Source organism: Anolis carolinensis, chromosome 3, assembly GCF_035594765.1.
Source record: "Anolis carolinensis isolate JA03-04 chromosome 3, rAnoCar3.1.pri, whole genome shotgun sequence".
NCBI classification, from domain to species: Eukaryota; Metazoa; Chordata; class Lepidosauria; order Squamata; family Dactyloidae; genus Anolis; species Anolis carolinensis.
In genome coordinates this window covers 57,877,599-57,897,240 of record NC_085843.1, presented here as the reverse complement: position 1 = coordinate 57,897,240, position 19,642 = coordinate 57,877,599, and the positions used below count along the sequence as shown (strand labels likewise).

Below are 19,642 nucleotides of genomic sequence, written 5' to 3'. Positions count from 1 at the left end.
GATTAGCCCTTAGGCCATATCAAAGTACCAAGCCAAACTACCAGGCTCGAAAAGATCTGGTTACATTCTATACAAATATTAAACAAAACACTTGTAACAATACAATACAATAAAATATAATAAAACTGAGTGTGTACATTATATGTCATTGTCACTCCTACAGTTTACCCCAATCAGCCCCACATAGTAGGAAGCAGAGTTTTTTTAACCTGCTTCCTCTTGGGTTTTAGTTAAGTGTAGAAGGGCCTATAGCTTGCTTGCTTCATTCTTATCTCAATAGTTTCAGCTAGTTGTCAGTTTTTCTGCCAGGAAGAAAAATAAGAACCTCTAATCATATTTACTGTTGTTGAGCTAAATTTGGTCTGTCATTTTCTTCCTACAGATCAGATTACTGCCTAGTGAGCAAGTCAGTATTGTTCACGAACAGCCCCAGGCATCTTAAGTCCACCATTGACATGTTGTTGTTTCTGCTCATGAAACTGAATGTCACAGTTATGAGTACGGGGAAAACTTTAAGCAATTTTATGCTTACAAATTCACTTTTCATATCAATAACCCCATAAAGATTCCAAGATACTTGGAGTTGATTTGGATGAATGAATTGCACCCAAGTGGTGAAGGGACCTTTGGCTCCATATTTCTAGTTTTACTTTTGTTTTGTTCTTTGTATAGGTTTGGGTTTTCACCATATAAAAATATTCAAAGTAGAAGCTGTACAGTGGAATACCTTGATCTAGTATGCGTACAGATACAGCCCATTTCCCCAAAAACTAAAAGGCATGAGTCAATGAAAAACAATATACCAATGGATAGGAGGCAGCAGGGAAGTTAACTGGGTTTTTATGTGTTATATGTGTGATCATTTGGTAAAATATAATTAAGAAAACTGCTTCCGTTTTTTATGGATGAATGAGGATCTTTGGAAAATTGAATAAAATAAACACCTTTGACTCACTGAAAGAAATAAACTTATAGTATGATTTAAAATACATCATATATTCACATGTTATGCTTACAGAAACATTATAGAAAAAGACATACAGTAGGGTCTTGCTTATCCAACCTTCGCTTATCCAGCATTCTGTGTCAGGCTCACTTCAATGGACCAGTCTGAACGCAGATCAAAGATAGCTGCTCTCAAATCCAATCTTTATTGAAGAATACATGACTTTGGAAAAGTCGAGAATGACCTAATGTTTACATACACTCAATTTTATCACTTCTGATGCAACGTAATACCACACGTAAATATCATCATCAAACCCCACCCTCTGGATCACATTACTACCATTCCCACACACTACAACAATTATAATTGTTTATACTTTCAACCCTGAGTTCCCAGGCTCATTTTATCTTCTCCCGCCAGGTGCAGGGTTATTTATGTTATGAAGCCAGATTCAGGGCTTGGAAATTCAGCCCTGGGATTTGGCTCCATGACATGGCGCCCTCGTTTTCTTCGTCCTCCTCTTCGGTTCTTTTTTCATCATAGTCCTGAAACAAATCAAACAACAACTCTATGTGTCCATTTTGTCCAAAGTCCCCATATACTTTTTCAGTAAGCTGCGATGGAATACTGGGTGTATTTTCCCTAAACTTTTTGGCAATGCCAACTGAAAAGTTACTTCATTGATAACACCCTGTATTCTGAATGGTCCAATATATTTGGGGCCCAATTTTCTCGAAGGTAGCCCCAATTTGATGTTTTGGGTACTTAACCACACTAGATCTCCTTTATCCAATTTATCACCTTCCACCCTCTTTCTGTCTGCGAACGCTTTATACTTTTTGTGTGCTTCCTTTAAGGATGCAGTCACTTGACTCCAGCATTCTAGCATTTGTGTTTTCCATTTCCCTGCCTCTGTTTCCTCATTCTCTGTCCATCTTGGTAACTGGGGCAAAGGCTGTATTTCATACCCGTAAACCACTTCAAAGGGGGTTTTATTTGTTGCTGAATGTATAGTCGAATTAAAAGCTAGTTCGGCAAAAGCCAACCACCTAGACCAGTCATTTTGTCTCATGTTAGAGTACATTCGAAGGAACTGCCCAAGTGTCTGCTGAGTACGTTCTACTGCCCCGTTCGTCATGGGGTGAAAAGCAGAACTTAGACTCCTTTCTGCTCCTAGCATTTCCAAGAATTTTTCCCAAAATTTTGCTGTGAATTGTACTCCTCTGTCACTGACCACTCTACTGGGACATCCATGCAGTTTGTAAATATGGTTTATGTACAATTCAGCCAGTTTCTCGGCCGACGGTAGTTTCGTCAGTGCTATAAAGTGGGCCTGTTTAGAAAACAGGTCTAATACTGTCCAAATATAACGATGTCCTTTGCTAACCGGCAGTTCCCCCACAAAGTCCATAGCTACACATTCCCAAGGCCTGGTAGGTTCCGCTACTGTTTGTAATAATCCCATAGGCTTCCCTCCTCTCGATTTATTTCTGGCACAATCATCACATTGAACAACATGATTCTTTATGTCCTTCCTCATTCCTGGCCACCAACAATGTTTTGCTATTGCCTTTGTTGTTTTTGTAATTCCTGTATGACCAGCGCTCTGGTTATTGTGAAAACGATGCAAAATCTTAATCCTTAATATTGCTGGGATATACAGTTTCTTGTTTACAAACCAAAATCCCCCCTTCTGCTCCCCCTTTTCTGCGTTGGATGCGATCCACTGATCTCCTTCATAAGACTGTTTCAGTTCGTTTCCCCAATTATCTTCTCCGTCGAGTTCAACCATAGCCGTGTTCTCCTTTTGGGTCTGCGCTCTTGTCCTGACAGCTAAGCCCCATTGTTTATCAAAGAATATTGTCCCCTCTTTTGCTGTGGTTATGCCTTCGTGTTGAGGCATGCGTGAAAGAGCATCTGCCAAGACATTCTGCTTCCCTTGAAAAAACTTTAATTGGAAATCAAACCTGCTGAAGTATTGCGCCCATCTAATTTGTTTGGGGGACAATTTTCGAGGAGACTTTAAATACTGGAGGTTCTTATGGTCAGACCAAATTTCAAATGGGATTCCGCTTCCTTCAAGGAAGTGTCGCCAGCATTCTAAGGCTTTTAATATGGCTAATGCCTCTTTTTCCCATATTGGCCAACATTTTTCAGTTTCGCTGAACTTCCGGGACAAATATCCACAGGGTTTTAAGTTCCCATTTTGATCTTTTTGCAATAGTACTGCCCCGTACGCGCAGTCTGAGGCATCGCAATGGATTATGAAAGGGCTCCTGATATCGGGGTGTTTTAGGATGGGTCCTTCTGTGAAGCGTTCTTTTAGGGTTTCAAATGCCTTTTGGCATTCTGGCGTCCAACTCAGTTTGGCGCCAGGAGCCTTTACTTTTGCTGTCTCCCCCTTCCCTTTTGTTTTTAAAAGTTCAGTAAGGGGTGCGGTTATTTGCGCGAAGCCTTTTATGAATGATCTATAAAAATTTGCAAACCCCAGAAATGATTGCAATTGCCTCCTTGTTTGAGGCACTCCCCATTCTTTTACATCTGATACTTTAGCTGGATCCATAGCTAACCCTTCTGGAGATATCCGATACCCCAGAAAGTCAATTTGAGTTTTATTAAATTCACATTTGGACAGTTTTGCGTACAGCTTTGCTTCTCTTAGTCTTTGCAAAACTTCCCGGACCAATTTCACGTGCTTTTCCTTATCTTCACTCACAATCAAGATATCATCAAGAAATATGAATACCCCTCTGTACAACAAGGGGTGTAATATTTCATTTATAAGCTGCATAAAGCAACCGCCTCCGTTTTTTAGTCCGAAAGGCAAAATTTTATATTCAAAATGGCCGAATGCGCAGGAAAATGCAGTTTTCCAAGTATCCTCCGGTTTGATTCTTAATTTATGATATGCTTCAATTAAATCCAGTTTAGTAAATATGCTCCCTTTCTTCAATACGGTAATTAAATCCTTTACTAAGGGCATAGGGTATTTATTGTCCTTAGTAATTGCATTTAAATTTCGATAATCAATGCACAATCTTAGGGAGTTGTCTTTCTTTCTCCTAAATAACACTGGGGCCCCGAGAGGAGAATTGGATGGTTTAATGAAGCCTCGCGCCAGGTTTTTATCAATATACTTCCTCAATTCCTCCTTCTCCTGCACAGACATGGGATATACTTTTGGTTTTGGTAAGTTTGCTCCTGGGGTTATTTCAATTTCTACTTCTATATTCCTTTTGGGAGGTAATTTACTTGCCTCTTTCTGATTGAAAACATCCACAAAGTCTCTGTATTCAGGTGGCAATAGCTGTGGGTCTATTTCACCTGATTCATCTCCCTCGTCTTCCTCTTCTGCAATTTTGCTTATCTCCCATTGCGTCTGCTGTTCTTTAAATGCTAGGCTCTTTCCTCTCCAATCTACGTCAGGATTTGCCTGTTCGAGCCATGGTATCCCTAATATTACGTGGTATGTGGCAATAGGGGCTATCACAAAGGATATTCTTCCTTCCCATTTGCCTATTTTACATGGGACCTCCCGTATTTCCTTTGTAGATACTTCCCCAGCAGCAACTGATCCATCTAGCTGCGAAAATGCAATTGGGGAGTCAAGCGCCATCTGCTGGCATTTCAGCGCTCCTGCTAGTTCCGGAGTTATAATGTTCCTAGAACAACCACAATCCACAAATACCTTGCAGGTGGCCCGATTCTCTAGCCCCGAGATGCAGATTGGCACTACTATCATGCGTTTGTCCCGACTCACCAATTTTTCCGGAGATTCTGGGGCTTGCACCTCCTCCTCCGCACGCCTCCCGGTTGCTGGCTTGGGTTTTGAGGGTTTTGGCGGCTCCCCCTTCCGTGCCCAACATTCTGCTGCTCGATGACCCGTCTTCCCACACACAAAGCATCCCGGTTTAGGTTTGTTGTCGTCTCCTCTGGAGGGAATCCCCGGCCTCCCTCCGGACCTTTCCTGCTTCCTCGTTTCTCCTCGGCCTCTCGCCACCGGTCTTTGCTGGCCACCGCTGCCTCTGAAGCGCTTCACTTGGGCCAGGGTGGATTCAACGCGCCCCGCTAGTTGAATCCATCCCTGGAGCGTTTCGGGGTCATCTCTGTGTGCTGCCCAGCTGAAAACCTCGGGGCGTAGTCCCCCTTTAAATATTTCCACTTTGGTCACTTCAGACCACTCTGGTACCCTTTCCGCGAGGTGGAGGAATTCCTCTGCGTACTCGGGCACCGTTTTGTCCCTCTGCTTTATTCCTTTAAGCTGGTCTCGAGCCCTCAATTGCTCTAGCCGGTCTCTGAACCGGTTTTCCAGTGCGGCGAGGAAGCGGGGCACTGACCTCAGGCATGGGTCGCGTCTGGCATGTAGTTGCACATACCAGCTTGCAGCTCCTCTCTTTAGTGTGTTGCCGATGGCTCGAACCCTGCTTGCTTCGGAGGGGAATGTGTGTGCATTGTCTTCCATGTATCCTCGGATGCTAATTAGAAAAAAGTTCAATTCAGCTGATTCCCCTCCGTATTCTAGTTTGAGATCTTCCCTCCTTGGCATCCATTCTGCGGCCCGTTGATGCTGTTTGGGAGGCATGGGGAAGGGTTGCATCGGGTTACCTTGGACGGCCCCTCTGAACACGCCGCGCCCCACTCCGGTAGTCATTCTGCGCGGCTCCCGAAATTCTGCCGCCGCTGTCGGCCCTTCCACCCATCCGCATACGGGCCTCGCTGTAGCCCCCGCATCTCGTCTTCCCTCGTCGTACAGCACATTCTCCTCCTCTTCCTGGATCTCCTGCTCCTCTCCGCCTTCGTCTGCTAATCCACTGGACCCGATCCCTGGCCCCAGTGGTCTTTCCACCCCGACGCCCATTCGGGGGGTTGGGAGCTCTGTTGGAGATGGCGGCCTCAGAGTTCCCAGAGCTCGCTGGCGCTCCACTTCGCGTGCCATTCTGTCTCGGAACTCCAGCTCCTGCCAATATTCCTCATCTCCCTCGCCCCTCGCGGCCACGGGACTCTGCGTTGATGCTCGCTGGCCCCTCTGGCTCCAATCTCCTTCTTTACTTGGCTCTCTCTCGGCGCCATATCGGATGGGCTCCTTTTGGAGATTCTCTTCCAATAGTGGCACCAACCTCCCTACGGTTTCCGACAGCCTGGATAAATTTGTTTCCAGGATGGATAACCGCAGGGCCACGGTCTCCGGCATGCTTCCTCCAGATCCCCAACTGGTTTCCGCAGCCGCAGAGACGCCTCTTCCTCCCCTGGGAATCCTCTGGGTCACGCCGTCCGGCCTGGGGTACCCCGTAGAGGAAGCTATGGCTTGCAGCGTCTCTTCTCCCAACGGCCGGGCCCCTTGCAAAGGCCTCCCTGCTCCATTTGGGCTTTGATCTCCTTCTCCACTCATTATCACTTCACTGCGAATTCCGCAGGAGGGTGAGAACGGGATTCTCGACTTAAATGTCAGGCTCACTTCAATGGACCAGTCTGAACGCAGATCAAAGATAGCTGCTCTCAAATCCAATCTTTATTGAAGAATACATGACTTTGGAAAAGTCGAGAATGACCTAATGTTTACATACACTCAATTTTATCACTTCTGATGCAACGTAATACCACACGTAAATATCATCATCAAACCCCACCCTCTGGATCACATTACTACCATTCCCACACACTACAACAATTATAATTGTTTATACTTTCAACCCTGAGTTCCCAGGCTCATTTTATCTTCTCCCGCCAGGTGCAGGGTTATTTATGTTATGAAGCCAGATTCAGGGCTTGGAAATTCAGCCCTGGGATTTGGCTCCATGACAATTCTGTATTATTCAATGCAATCTGCCTCCCGCCTGGATCCACAGCTGTTTCTCTAGACAGCAATGTACAGTGGGCCAACATGCCCAACAACAGCACAAGTGCAGCCACACTCCCAAACAAGTGGCAGACTTGTTGTAAAACATTATGTTTTGGTGCTTAATTTGTAAAATCATAGCATAATTTGATGTTTAATAGGCTTTTCCTTAATCCCTCCTTATTATCCAACATTTTCGCTTATCCAAAATTCTGCTGGCCTGTTTATGTTGCATAAGTGAGACTCTACTGTAGTTTTATCCTGTTTATTAGCTAATATTCTTATGTAACATACTGGCTATAAATAGAAAAATATGCTAGTAACTCTTGTTGGATTCTTGCCATCTTATTCACATTGTGTTTCAAAAGGAAAGAGGTTACATAATCATAAATGCCTAATTACTCAGTTTATCAACTAACTTTATAAAACTCTAACCATTAAGGTGAGAATTAATTAATCATTTTGTGAACAGAGACTCCTGTTGTTCATCAGTATTTTAGTCTCTTTTAAGCTATTCAGTCCATTTCATAAGAAAGCAACTGCAAAATGAGTGTTCAGGATCATGGTTTTATTAGCATGTTGTTTTAAATTGTGGTGTTATGATTTTTTTTAAAAAAAAATACACGGATGTTTAAAGTATAAGGGATATTTATCCTTGATACTTTGAATTTGAATTCTTTTAAACTATATCACTGATAGACTAGTCCTCTGTTAGAGAACAAGTATGAATCAGTGGGGAACTACAAACTTAAAGAATAAAATGAGTTTTATTCACCTGGCCATCTTGGGGTTGTTAGACAACCATACCCTCTTTACATTTGGTGATTTTATAAGTTTATACAGATTATTTCCTCAGCATAAAATATTTAAACATCTGCTGTCCAATTAGTTAACTATCAGTAGTGCTTTATGCGAATATATCTGTTTTTGGTTCTACCATTTTACCCAGGCCCGCAGCCCAGGAAACCCAGGCCCGTGAGCCAGACGTGGCCCTTTGGCATCTCAGGTCTGGCCCCTGTCTGCATTAGCCCTCCTCTCAGCATGCAGAAGAGGCAGCCCACATCACCTAACTAAGAAGAGGGTCAAGGCAGAAACATGCAGCTGGCAAGAGCTCTCCTGAGCTCTCACCAGACATGTGTCTTCTCCTTCTCCCCTACTGGGAAAGTGGCGGGCCGCTGTCTCCACAGGCAGAAAAGAGTGCCGAAGGAAAGACAGGTCTCTGCCTTCCTTGGGCCCAGAGAACAGCCAGGGAGAGAAACACACTGCTTCAAGCGTGCTTGACAGCAGCATGTTTCTGTTGCCCCAGAACAGGGTTTCACCTTGCTCACAGCACCCACCAAGAACCAAAAATGAAAGTTAAAACAGTTTATTAAGAAAGCACATATAAAAAGGCAAAACACCATGGAGTAAATAAAGGGTAAAACCCAAGAGCTAATATTGAAGGCAAAAGTCACAAACAAAAAGTCAGTTCAAACTGTTCACAGAAAACAATCCAAAGGCAGGATAAATCCAAAACAAAGCTTAAAACTGGAACATGAATCCCTAGGCAAAATCCAGAAAACCAGGAGCAAAACCTGAACATGAATCCCAAAATATTCCATGAAACAAGATACCAGAATCTTGACTTGAATCTTGACTTGAATGAGGAATGAGACTGGACGACTTCATAGGGAAAGCGACGTTGCTACATCTAAAATCCCCACATAGCTTCCTCTGCTTTAAAGACTACAAAGAATAAATGCATTCTTTTGACCTTGTGGGGCCCGCTTTTCTCTCTCTCTCTCTCTCTCTCTCTCTCTCACACACACACACACACACACACACACACACACAAATTCTCTCTGATCTTCTGCACCTGAATCCTTCCCCCCTCAGAGCCAGTCTTGAATGTGTATCCAAGTCAACTGCTCCCCTGGATGTTTGTAGATGAAAGATCACCTCCCTGGCTGCTGGATACAAAAACAGCTCTACTTTCACACAGAGACATAGCCTGTTGCTCCAACATCCCATCCTTTCCCCACTTCTTAGCTGCATCTGATTTCATTATTCTCCCAGGCTTTAAAACTGCAGGCCCTGAAACTGCACCTGATCTCTGAGACTCTGAAACCCCAAACCCTCAGCTCCATCAGGTTAAACCACAACAGTTTCTCTCCTTTCTCTGAGCCTCAGGAAGGCGGGCCATTGCTTTCCTGGGGCTCAGAAAACAGACGGGGAGAGAAATACACCTCCACAGCTTGACAGCAGCATGTTTTTTCCTCTTCTGGGCCTGGGGAAGGCAGGCTACTGCCTTCCTGTGGCCCAGAAGAGCCAGGGAGAGAAACACACCATTGACAAATGGCAATGGCGTGTTTGTCTCCCTGGAGACAGACCCACGCCTTGCCTTTCCTAGCCTCAGCCCCTCCAAAGCTCCAGCCCTGCCCTTCCAACCCTGACCCCACCCCTTTAAGCCCCCAACACTGCCCATTATGGTTGCATCCACACTCTCTTCTAGGCCAGCCCTTGTAGCTGGGCCCACAAGGCGGCCCCACGGCAACAAATTTTTCCCATGCTGAGTCTATAACCATTTCCTAAGATCAGTATGTGATAATCCACTTTAAAAAAATCCTATACCTTTTGCTACTAGGATGTTATAATTTCAAGACTATTAAAGTGTATGTACTTGGCTTACAGTTTTTTGAGGGTGGTGGTGGTGCTTGTATTGATTTATATTCTCATAGACACTTTCATGTTCACCTAAGCATGAGTATTATTTTAAAAAGCCCTTTTGACATTTTATTTAAGCATTTGTTTTGTTTGTATGTACAGTGTAGTGGAATGTAAAGGCACAAGGTTCTATTAATGACTTTGGGTAATTGAATATCACCATAAACTCAAGGAAACTTAGGATAAAATTCAATATCACAGTCAATATGGATTATTCAATTTTGTTAGTGTAGTACATTAGTATAGTATTATTCAATATACTTTTACTAATCCTATCTGCCTAAATTGCTACAAAGCTTATAAATAATGGAACACTCTTTGGAATGTAGTCAGCAGACATTCATGATTATAGCTCACTGAGACTAGAATAAGTTGAAATTTACAAATCAGGACTTTTAACAATTCAGTAGTGTTAACATTTAATCCTTTAGAGACTGCAAACGGAATATTCAGTATTTCAAATTATTTTGATTTTGGCTGCAGTTTTGCACATTGGTTGCTTAAATCCCATTGATGTCAGTGGGATTTAAGTAGCCTAACTGTGCACCTGATTGTTGCATATGTTAACAAAGAGATTATTTTTCAAAGTCCTGAAGTTGCCTAACCCAAATAGGAAAACGTCATGTATTGAACCATTTCTATAGCAACATTGTATAGATCACCTTACTATTCTTGTATTAACTGCAACTCTAATATATGATGAATGCAATAATACTTTGTATACAAAATGTTTAATATACAACGTACAGTCTTATCTATATACTCATTATTAACTAACAGTATGTTCAGCCAAGGGACTTCATGTTTGTGGCTTCGTTAGCCCGTAATTCCGAACAAATATTTTATTGTGTCTGCCAGTATATACATTCACTTTAAAAAAAAATATTAGACAACTGCATTTAACAATACAATGGAATTTATATACAGATTAGATGTTCTAAATTCTAAAAGCATGTCCGTTACACGTCTTTCCTTCATCTTCTGTCACATCTTCTGTAGATTATTACTTTCCAGAAGATTTAAAACTAGGTTTGGATCTGATACCTTTTGAACCCTTATGAAATAAAAAGGCCCGGCTGTTGTGACTGCGCCTTCGGGGATTATGGTTGATGGTGATGGGATTTGAAGAGGAAGAAAAAACCCTCGTGATGAGGGTTCACTGGAGGAGTTGCGCAGGAAGCGACTTAAAGAGCTATATGGGGGATCTTCTGAGGAAGATTCAGATGGGGAGTTTGGGGAAATCGATGCTGAGGAACAGATGGTGGCTGGGGAAGTGGGCACTGAATGGGCACAGCCACCGGAGATGTCTGGGGATTTGGGGCCTATGGATACTGCTGAACCTGGGGTTTCTGCAGGAGCTGATCCCACTTGGGATGCTTGGAGAAGGGAGGATGGTTCTTTAAGTGTTCATGGGGCTAAGTGTGGGCAGGATGATTGGGACTCCGACGAATTGCTAGGTACTCCGGATCCACGAGCTCTAGCTGTGTGGAGTTCAGACTCTGAGTAGATTTGGGACATCTGGTGTTTGGGTGTGAGTGTTTGGTCACCCAGGAGGAAAGGGGAATAAAATGGGAATGTTTGGCCACTGCACTTTGCGTGTGGCAAGGTGTTGCTGAGGCGCCATTGGGATCTCTGTGTTTCCGTGAAGACTGGATTTGGACTGTGATTCGGATGTAAGTTATCTGGGACTGTTCTGCAGCAGAGGGATGGAACTGTGTGGGTTTCCCTGGACTGCGTTCTGATTACTATTTCTAGCTGCTGATACCATCTGGCTTGGCTCTCGCTGTGTCTTATCGTGGACCTGGTTTGGATGACTGCACCCTCTTCGGACTTTGGATTGAATTTGACCTGGCTTCTGTCTACGCCCTCTGACTGACGACTGCTCCCGGCTTCTGACTTCTGGTTTGCCTTTCGGAATTTGCTGCTGCCTCCTGACCTGACCTTGGATTCTCCTGACGACGGCTATTCATCATCCCTTTGAAGCTTTCGGCTTTATCTGCACCGTGGAAGCAGCTTACTGCTCTTCTAGTTTGTTTGTTTTCAAGCCAGTTTGCTGTTTTTCTTTTGGGAACTGTCCCTTTAAATCCGCAGAATCGGCTGTCTGTTTTCAGAAACGGTTTGGAGCCAAAAGAGGCTTTTGCACTTTCAGTTATACTCTGCAGCTTCTGGAAGGTTTCAAGCCTTCGTTTATTTTGCATATTTTCTTGCAGTCAACTCTATTTGTTCTCCAAAGGTGAATTGAAGCATCTTTTAGTTTTTATTGAATGCCAGCATGGGAAAATAGCGTGGCTTGTTTTTGAGTTATTTTTGTCCAAACTACTCTTGAAACACTGATAAGTGAAGTGTTTCAAAGATACTTTCTGTGTTTATGTTATTTTTGGCTTATCTTCGGAATAAACTCTGTTTTGTTTGTTAACTGGCGTCTGACTCTTGACACCGGCAACAAATCTATGGTGCGAAGGAGCCATTATTTTACCTATTTAAGTTTGTTGAACATCTGGAACCTACAAGAAAAGGGGGGTTAAATCCACCTAATGTGTTTAATTGAGGGATAGGTGCTCCTTCACTGGCTACTTCCACAGACCACCTTTGGGCCAACACCTCCACCCTGAGGGTGATCCAAACTATAGGGGTTGCTCACCCCAGCCGGTCTTAACTGGAAGGGCCTCCCGGGGATGCTCCCTCCCAAACTACAGAGTTTTACAAGAGTAAGAAGTCCCCATTCTATCTCCAAGCAGTGCCCCCTTCACAGTCCCCCCAAGCCTGATTTAGAGGGACAGTACCAGGAGCCCACCCTTCACCCGCAAAGGGCATGCCATGGTGCTTACTGAATCTAATTTAATTTTTTACATGCTAGAACACCCTATTTAAGTGACATCAACATAAGCCAATTAACACATCTGACAGAAACCATATGTGCTAGGCAAAAAACCCCATGAAGTAGAAATGGGAGAGGGGGATTCCCACGTGGCCCTGACATTACTTGACCAGTTTTAAATTCACACAATCCTCAGGGTGGTAGGATGGTCACACTGAATAAAAGGAGACCACTGAATAAAAGGAGACTGTTATAAGGGATAGACCCAGTATATGTGCTTCTGCACTCCTCATCACATTCAGGGGAAGGTTCAGTCCGCCAATACCCTTGGAGCTCCATCTGGTTTCCTTCATGTGGCCTTGGGCTTCAGGTTGGGCTTTCATCAACAGTTTCTGCTGAGAAATCTGGTGTTGGACTCCTCTGAGGGAAAACATTGTATTGAGCCGGCTCAAGTAAAATAAACTCTTAACATAGGGTTTTCTTGGCAAGATTTATTCAGAAGAGGTTTTCAATGCCTTCCTCTAACATTTAGAGACTCAGAAGGACCCTACTGTTTTCCAAGGCTCCTAGTCCATCACAATGTCTATACCGAACTGACGCTCCATCCAAACCTAGATCTTAATAACGGTAATAAAATGTGATTTATATGTAGTTGGCTCTCTATACAAGCCTTTCAATAATGACAATAACTGTGTGGGTTATATGTAGTAGGTTAGAAATAAATTCCATTACATTTAGCAGGGTTTATAGCATGTTAAGCAAGTCAAGATTATAACCTTAGTGCTTATTTCAGGAAACAGTTATAGTTGCTACCTAAGTCATCTACTCATTCAATCTACATTCCAATTATATATTATTATTGTTACTAGAATGACTGTGTCACACAGATTTTGGATCAAAGGGAAATTTTTGTTAGGCTTCTTAAAATTGCATCTCATGGTCTGGTAATAGATTTGAATTGTCAATTTGTTGTGATAAACATGTTGTCTGTGTGTGCGCATGCATGCAGTATTTAATACTGTAAATTTTATATATACTAGCTGTGCCCAGCCACACGTTGCTGTGGTGTTGTCTGGTGGTGTTGGTGAGAAATTGTTGAGGTAGTGGTGGTATTGAATGTCTGTTGTATGGTTGTCTTTATGTTTAGTATGCATTTGGTTGTTTGTGTACTGTGTAAGTGGTGAGGGTAGAGGGGGTCTATGTCCCCGTGTAGTATTGTATAGTATTTATATGTTGTCCATGTGTTGTGAATGCTTGGATTGTGTCCTGCTGCATAGTAGAAAGGGTTGGGCTGGATGGCCTTTAGAGGTCTCTGCAAACTCTTGGATTCTATGCTTCTATTATTATTATGACACAGCAAACAAGATAGATATGCTGGATTCATATCACAAAATCACAAGTCGAACACTTCCCAAGTGTCTAGGACTGTGTGATGTATTTTCGGATGATGCGCGCAGATCCCAGCAGGGTGGCCTTTTGCAGTTGGCAGATCGTGATTTTATCAATGTCTATTGTTTCCAAATGCTGGCTGAGATCTTTTGGCATGGCACCCAGTGTGCCCATCACCACTGGGACCACCTGCACTGGTTTCTGCCAGAGTTAGATTATTATTATTATTATTATTATTATTACTATTATTATTATTATCATGTTCATCATCATCATTATTATGTAGAGGCTGGATGGCCATCTGTCAGGAGTGCTTGGATTGTGTCCTCCTGCATGGTAGAAGGAAGTTGATCTGGATGATCCTTAGGGGTCGCTCCAAACCTTAGGATTGTATGATGTTGTTATTATTATTATTATTATTATTATTATTATTATTATTATTATTAGCATTGAGAGGCTGGGTGGCCCTCTGTTGGGAGTGCTTGGCTTTTGTCCTGCATGGCAGAATTGGGTTGGACTGGATGGCCTTTAGGGATGTCTCCTAATTGTCTGATGCTATGATTCGATGTGTATTATTATTATTGTGCAGATATTAGATGGACATCTGTCAGGAGTGGTTGGATTGTGTCCTCCTGCATGGTAGAAGGAAGTTGAACTGGATGATCCTTAGGGGTCTCTCCTAACCCTAGGATTGTATGATGTTATTATTATTATTATTATTATTATTATTATTATTATTATTATTGAGAGGCTGGGTGGCCATCTGTTGGGCGTGCTCGGATTGTGTCCTCCATGGCAGAATTGGGTTGAACTGGACATTAATTATTTCATATTACAGTAGAATCTCACTTATACAACATTCGCTTATCCAATGTTCTGGATTATCCAAAACAGTCTGCCTTTTAGTAGTCAATGTTGTTGTAGTCAGTGTTTTAAATTCATTGTGATATTTTTGTGGTAGATTTCTTAATCAGTACTTACTACATAGTATTACTGCACATGGAACTACTTTTTCCGTCAAATTTGTTGTATAACATGATGTTTTGGTGCTTAATTTGTATAATGATTACCTAATTTGATGTTTAATCGGCTTTTCCTGAATCCCTTCTTGTTATCCAACATATTCACTTATCCAACGTTCTGCCGGCCTGTTTATGTTGGATAAGTGAGACTCTACTGTATATTTATAATCTTATATTATCTGCTTAGAACTGGATTATATGAGGCCCCTTCTACACCACTGTATAAAATGCACACTGAAGTGGATTATATGGCAGTGTGGAGTCAAGATAATCCAGTTCAAAGCAGATACTATAAGATTATAAATGGGTTATATATCTGTGTGGAAGGGCCTTGAGTCTACACTGCCATATAATCCAGTTCAAATCTGATAATCTGTATTTTATAGGCAGTGTGGAAGAGGCCTAAGTGAAGCCTAACTGTGCCTGTCCCCTGGGCTGAGTAGGTTGCTAGGAGACCACGTGGGCGGAGCTTAGCCTTCTAACTGGCAGCAATTGGATAAAAACATTTATTCCTCTCCCTCTAATTAGGATTTTTTTCTTTTTTTTTCTTTTCTTGTATCAACGTAGAGGCATGGATGAGGGGTTGTGCTGTCAATTTTCAAGGTTGGGGGGCCTTTAGTTTTGTTGTTTTGTTGGTTGCCGGGATTCCATCACTCTTTTATATATATATATATATATAGAACATATGTTTTACAATCAGATATTTCCTTGGCAGAATGGTATTAAGTAACTATATGTTTTAAGCTTGACTAATGTATTTTATGGATTATTGTTAATGGTTTTAAATGTGTTGCTGTTTTTATCGATTTGTTTGGCATTGAATTTTGCCGGTTGTTGTAAGCCGCCCTGAGAGAAGGGCGGGGTAGAAATGTTGTAAATAAATAAATAAAAATCATGTACATCCTTAGATTTTAAAAAAACAAATTAATAAAATATAGGACATCAGATTTTAAACATTACACAGAATTCATGATTTATTTGGCACACATATATTCTTTGCAGCAAACCTGTGCTACTGAAAATAATAATAGAATGCCATATTGATCTTTTACTTACAAACTATTAAATGTTTGATATTGACTATGATGGCACAACTGTGCATATGTGATATATCATGTGTTTGATTTAATGTAATTATTGTGTCTTTCTCACTAAAAGAAATTGGTACTAGTAGTCACCCTACTGTCTCACTTGAGAAGCTGTCATTTTCTCCTGGGTTATCTAGTTGCAACACCTCTGCGTTGTTGTTTCTTTTAGCAAAAGAAATTCTTCTTTGTAACAGTTTGTCTAGGATCTTTCCCTTGGATCACATGTTTGGGTGGGGATAGAAAAAAAACTCACTTTTGTAGAAATAAAAAAAAACTCCTTGATCATCAGAATGTGGACAGGGATACTTTTTTTTTTAGTTAAGAGTTCAAAGCCTTTAAGAAGAAGTATGTATTAAGCTCAGTATGTGAGTAATGTATATCATAAGATGTGACAAGTTACCTAGTGGAAGTCATGACTGGTGCTGGTAAGAGATGGCAACTTGCAGTGCAGAATCTTTCTTGCATGAAGGCAAGCTTTTGTTCTCCATTTATAAAGCTCTCTTTCTGCCTTTTCCCAACTGCAAACCAGATTTTGTAAAAGAGTCTCTCAGAATTCACAACCCTTACTGTTTCCATTTCATCTCTTCTTGTTTCCGCTATTTTGATGCTTGGAAAATATAATTTCTGGTGTAGGCCAATATTATGGATTTTGTTATATAATGATATCAAGCTTCTTTTTTTAGGGTGGGTGGGGCTGGATAGAAGGCAGAAAGAATCTGGTGTACTATGATGTATTGCATTTAATTATTTTCAAGGAAAATTAAAAGCTGCAAGATAGGAATAGTGACACTCCAGAATAAAAACAAAAGTGGATTCATGTTGTGGATTGATACATGGTTTGTTTAAAAAGGGTATACACCTTTAAAAAGAATAAATTTTGAACAAACTTCTATTTTGTTTGCACATAACAAATCCACAAAAACACTGATTTGTGAATAAACATTTATTAAAACAATAATATTCTCAAGAAATGGATAATTACTTTACTATAGATTCTTGTGTCTTTTTATAAAAAGCTTCATTTATGCAGTTACATTTATTACCATTTTTTAAAAGACGCACAAGGAAAAGTACCATATAATCAAAATAATAAAATATTTAAAACAATAATTTTAAATAGTAAAACCATAATGGCACTTTTAAAAAGCCCTAAAAGACCAAAATTAAAAAACACAAGAGCTTTTCATAGATTGGGATCCTCTTCTCTGCATGTTCATAAAGTGGGATTACTCAGATAATGCAATCTCCATGATTAAATTCTCCCATAGATCTTAATAACAAGGCCTATTTACACTTAAAGATTTGGACCCATTCCTTTTATTAGCTTGTAGCATCAGGAAAACCTGGCCACACCCAGAACCATCCATAGTAGCACAGATAGAAAGAATACTTGCATAGTAGCACAGATAGAAGTTGAAAATGCACTATACTCTACATTCATGTGGCTTTTCCAGGTGTCAAACCTCTTCTGAATGAATCCTGCCAAGAAAATCCTGTGATACGTTTTCCTTAGGGTCACCATACGTTGGAAATGACTTGAAGCATGCAACAACCTGATCCTAAAGGGCTACAACTTTCTCTAATAATAGTGATTTGATTAAATAGCTTTTTGAAGATACTGGAATAACTTTGTTGGGACTAAGAGAACACAAATCTGGGAAATGATGCACATGTTCAAGGCAGTACAGTGCAAATGCAAATACGTTAACAAAATGAAGGATGAAAATGTTTGTGTTAAAGTGGTTTGCTCTTCACTTTATCATCCTTTTTATCATTCATATTATCAACAAATAGATAAGCCACTCAGCTCCAGAGTGAAGTCAGTGAAGTGTAGAACTACATGGCCCTGTCAAATTGATAGAGTGAAGATGTGGAATGAAATAATGGAAACTTTCTATTCAATAAGAACTGGAATACAAACATAATATTTTAACCATTTATCAGCATTGATTGCCTTGACGCTTGAGGCTTAGATCAGAATTTATGCTGAACGGAGGAGGTCAAATTATAAATGTTATCACTTAGTGCCAAAGTATTCTTTAAAATATTCACTGACGTTCTTTTGTGTTGTGGTAGAGTAGAGAAATTCAGTCTTTCTTAACCTTGAGCAGAAATAATTGTCTGTTGAATGTATACCAGCTTCTGTAACTAGTTTTCTGGTAACTCGTACAAATAGGGATATAGTTGGAAACTACACATTTTAGAGATGGACAAAATGGTACACTGCTGGTTGAATACTGCTGTTTTATCTACAGCAATTGTTGTATTTTATTGTTTTTACCAGAGGGTATTGTGAATTTATAATGTTGTGTTGCCTGTTTATTACCTATGTTTTGTTTTACACTTGTTGTATTTTGTATTATGTGTCACACCTTGAGTGTTTTGTGAGCCGCCCCGAGTCCCTCTGGGAGATAGTGGCAGGATATAAATAAAGTTTTATTATTATTATATTATACACTGGTGTCCATACAGTGGTGTCCCTACCCATTGTATGGTTATCAGCAAAACCAAGTTTGCATGTTATGTGAATTATAGAGAAATTCTGCTCCTTCCCCCTCCCCACAAACACACACAAATATTGCCTGGCAAATCATAGTTTTCACAGCTGCATGAGGGGTGGAGGGAGCACATTCACCACATCTGGAGGAGGAGGCAGAGGAGGAGGCAGCACCAGTGGAAGCAACAAAAGCAGCAGTATTATCCACTAGGCCAGTGCCAAGCCCAAACCTGAGGCTCTGCCCTCCTCCTCCTCCTCCTTGTCCTCTTGCCCTCGATGGCAGTGGCTCAAACAGCAACCATAGCTGCAGCCAAGGGAAAAAGAGGAGGAGCAGGACAGCTAGGATGGGTTCAGAGGGACCCCCAGAGGGCATTTATTTATTTCATCCCCCTTCAGCTAGGCAGGAATGCACAATCAAAGCACTCTTGGATGGCGATCCATTTTCCATTTAAAAACCTTCAGAGGGGTTTAATTACTACAGAAGTGGAGTGCTAGTGCTGTTCAAGTGTAGGAACTGTTATAACTTTTATAATTTGCACAATTTTTGATCGAGTTGCAGTAATTATGACTACAATGGTTACATTTCAAATTTAGAAAAAATGTGTTGACAGTGATATTTGTGATTAATCACATGGAGTAGCTATAAACTACACAAGATTAAATTCTACTGCATAAGAAGTGTAAAGAAAAATTTCCACACCTTGTTTATGTAGTAAAAGTTACATAATTATATAATTATATAAATATATATGCACAGTGCCATTTTTCAAAATGGAATCTGGGAAATTTAGCTGATTCTGCAATTGAATGTTGCAATGGGGTGGGCAGCAGGTCTCAAATTGCAGGCAGCAGGTTTTCCCCCCTTAGCCTTGTCTGAGCCAATCTGAGCAAAAAAGCAGCTCATGTGTCTTTTTGCCAAGCTGGTCTATATATACCAGGGCAAGCTCCTCCATTTTCCTGTGGCATCCTGGCTTGAGAGAGAGAAAGAGAGAGGGAGGGAGAAGAGATCATGTGCTAGCTAACGCTTTTCCTTTGATAATTTAATTAAAATTTCTTAGTTTAATATCTTTCAGTTCTTCTTTTTTATTATTTTGCTGGGGAAGTGAGGGTGGGCATGCATTGGGGGGGGGTGAAAAGGCATTTTGAGGGGTATTTGTTCATTTTTTTAAACTTTGTGTATATGTGTGTTTGGGGGGGGGGTGTTTAGAAGGGAAGAGATAACTTGACTCTGTTGAGTTCCCACAGGGATAATTCAATCCCTCCCCAGCCCTATCTTATCTCTTGCTTGTGTACTCTGTCTTGGACCTTCCTTCCTCCCCAAAAATATTTTCAAAAATGTA

At 41.2% G+C, this 19,642-nt stretch overlaps 1 protein-coding gene across 3 annotated transcripts in view; it reads left to right on the top strand.

Annotated features, from left to right (window-relative positions):
- Nucleotides 1–19,642, top strand: part of cadm2 (cell adhesion molecule 2) — a 644,325-nt gene that overhangs the window by 73,109 nt on the left and 551,574 nt on the right. The window contains exon 2 of one of the 3 annotated variants that reach the window (XM_062977131.1): nucleotides 1–19,642. This exon is cut by the window's left edge and continues 10,216 nt beyond it; it is cut by the window's right edge and continues 19,997 nt beyond it. The exons of the other annotated variants lie outside the window; for them this stretch is intronic. The gene's annotated coding sequence lies outside the window, so the exon portion shown is untranslated. 3 annotated transcript variants of the gene reach the window in all.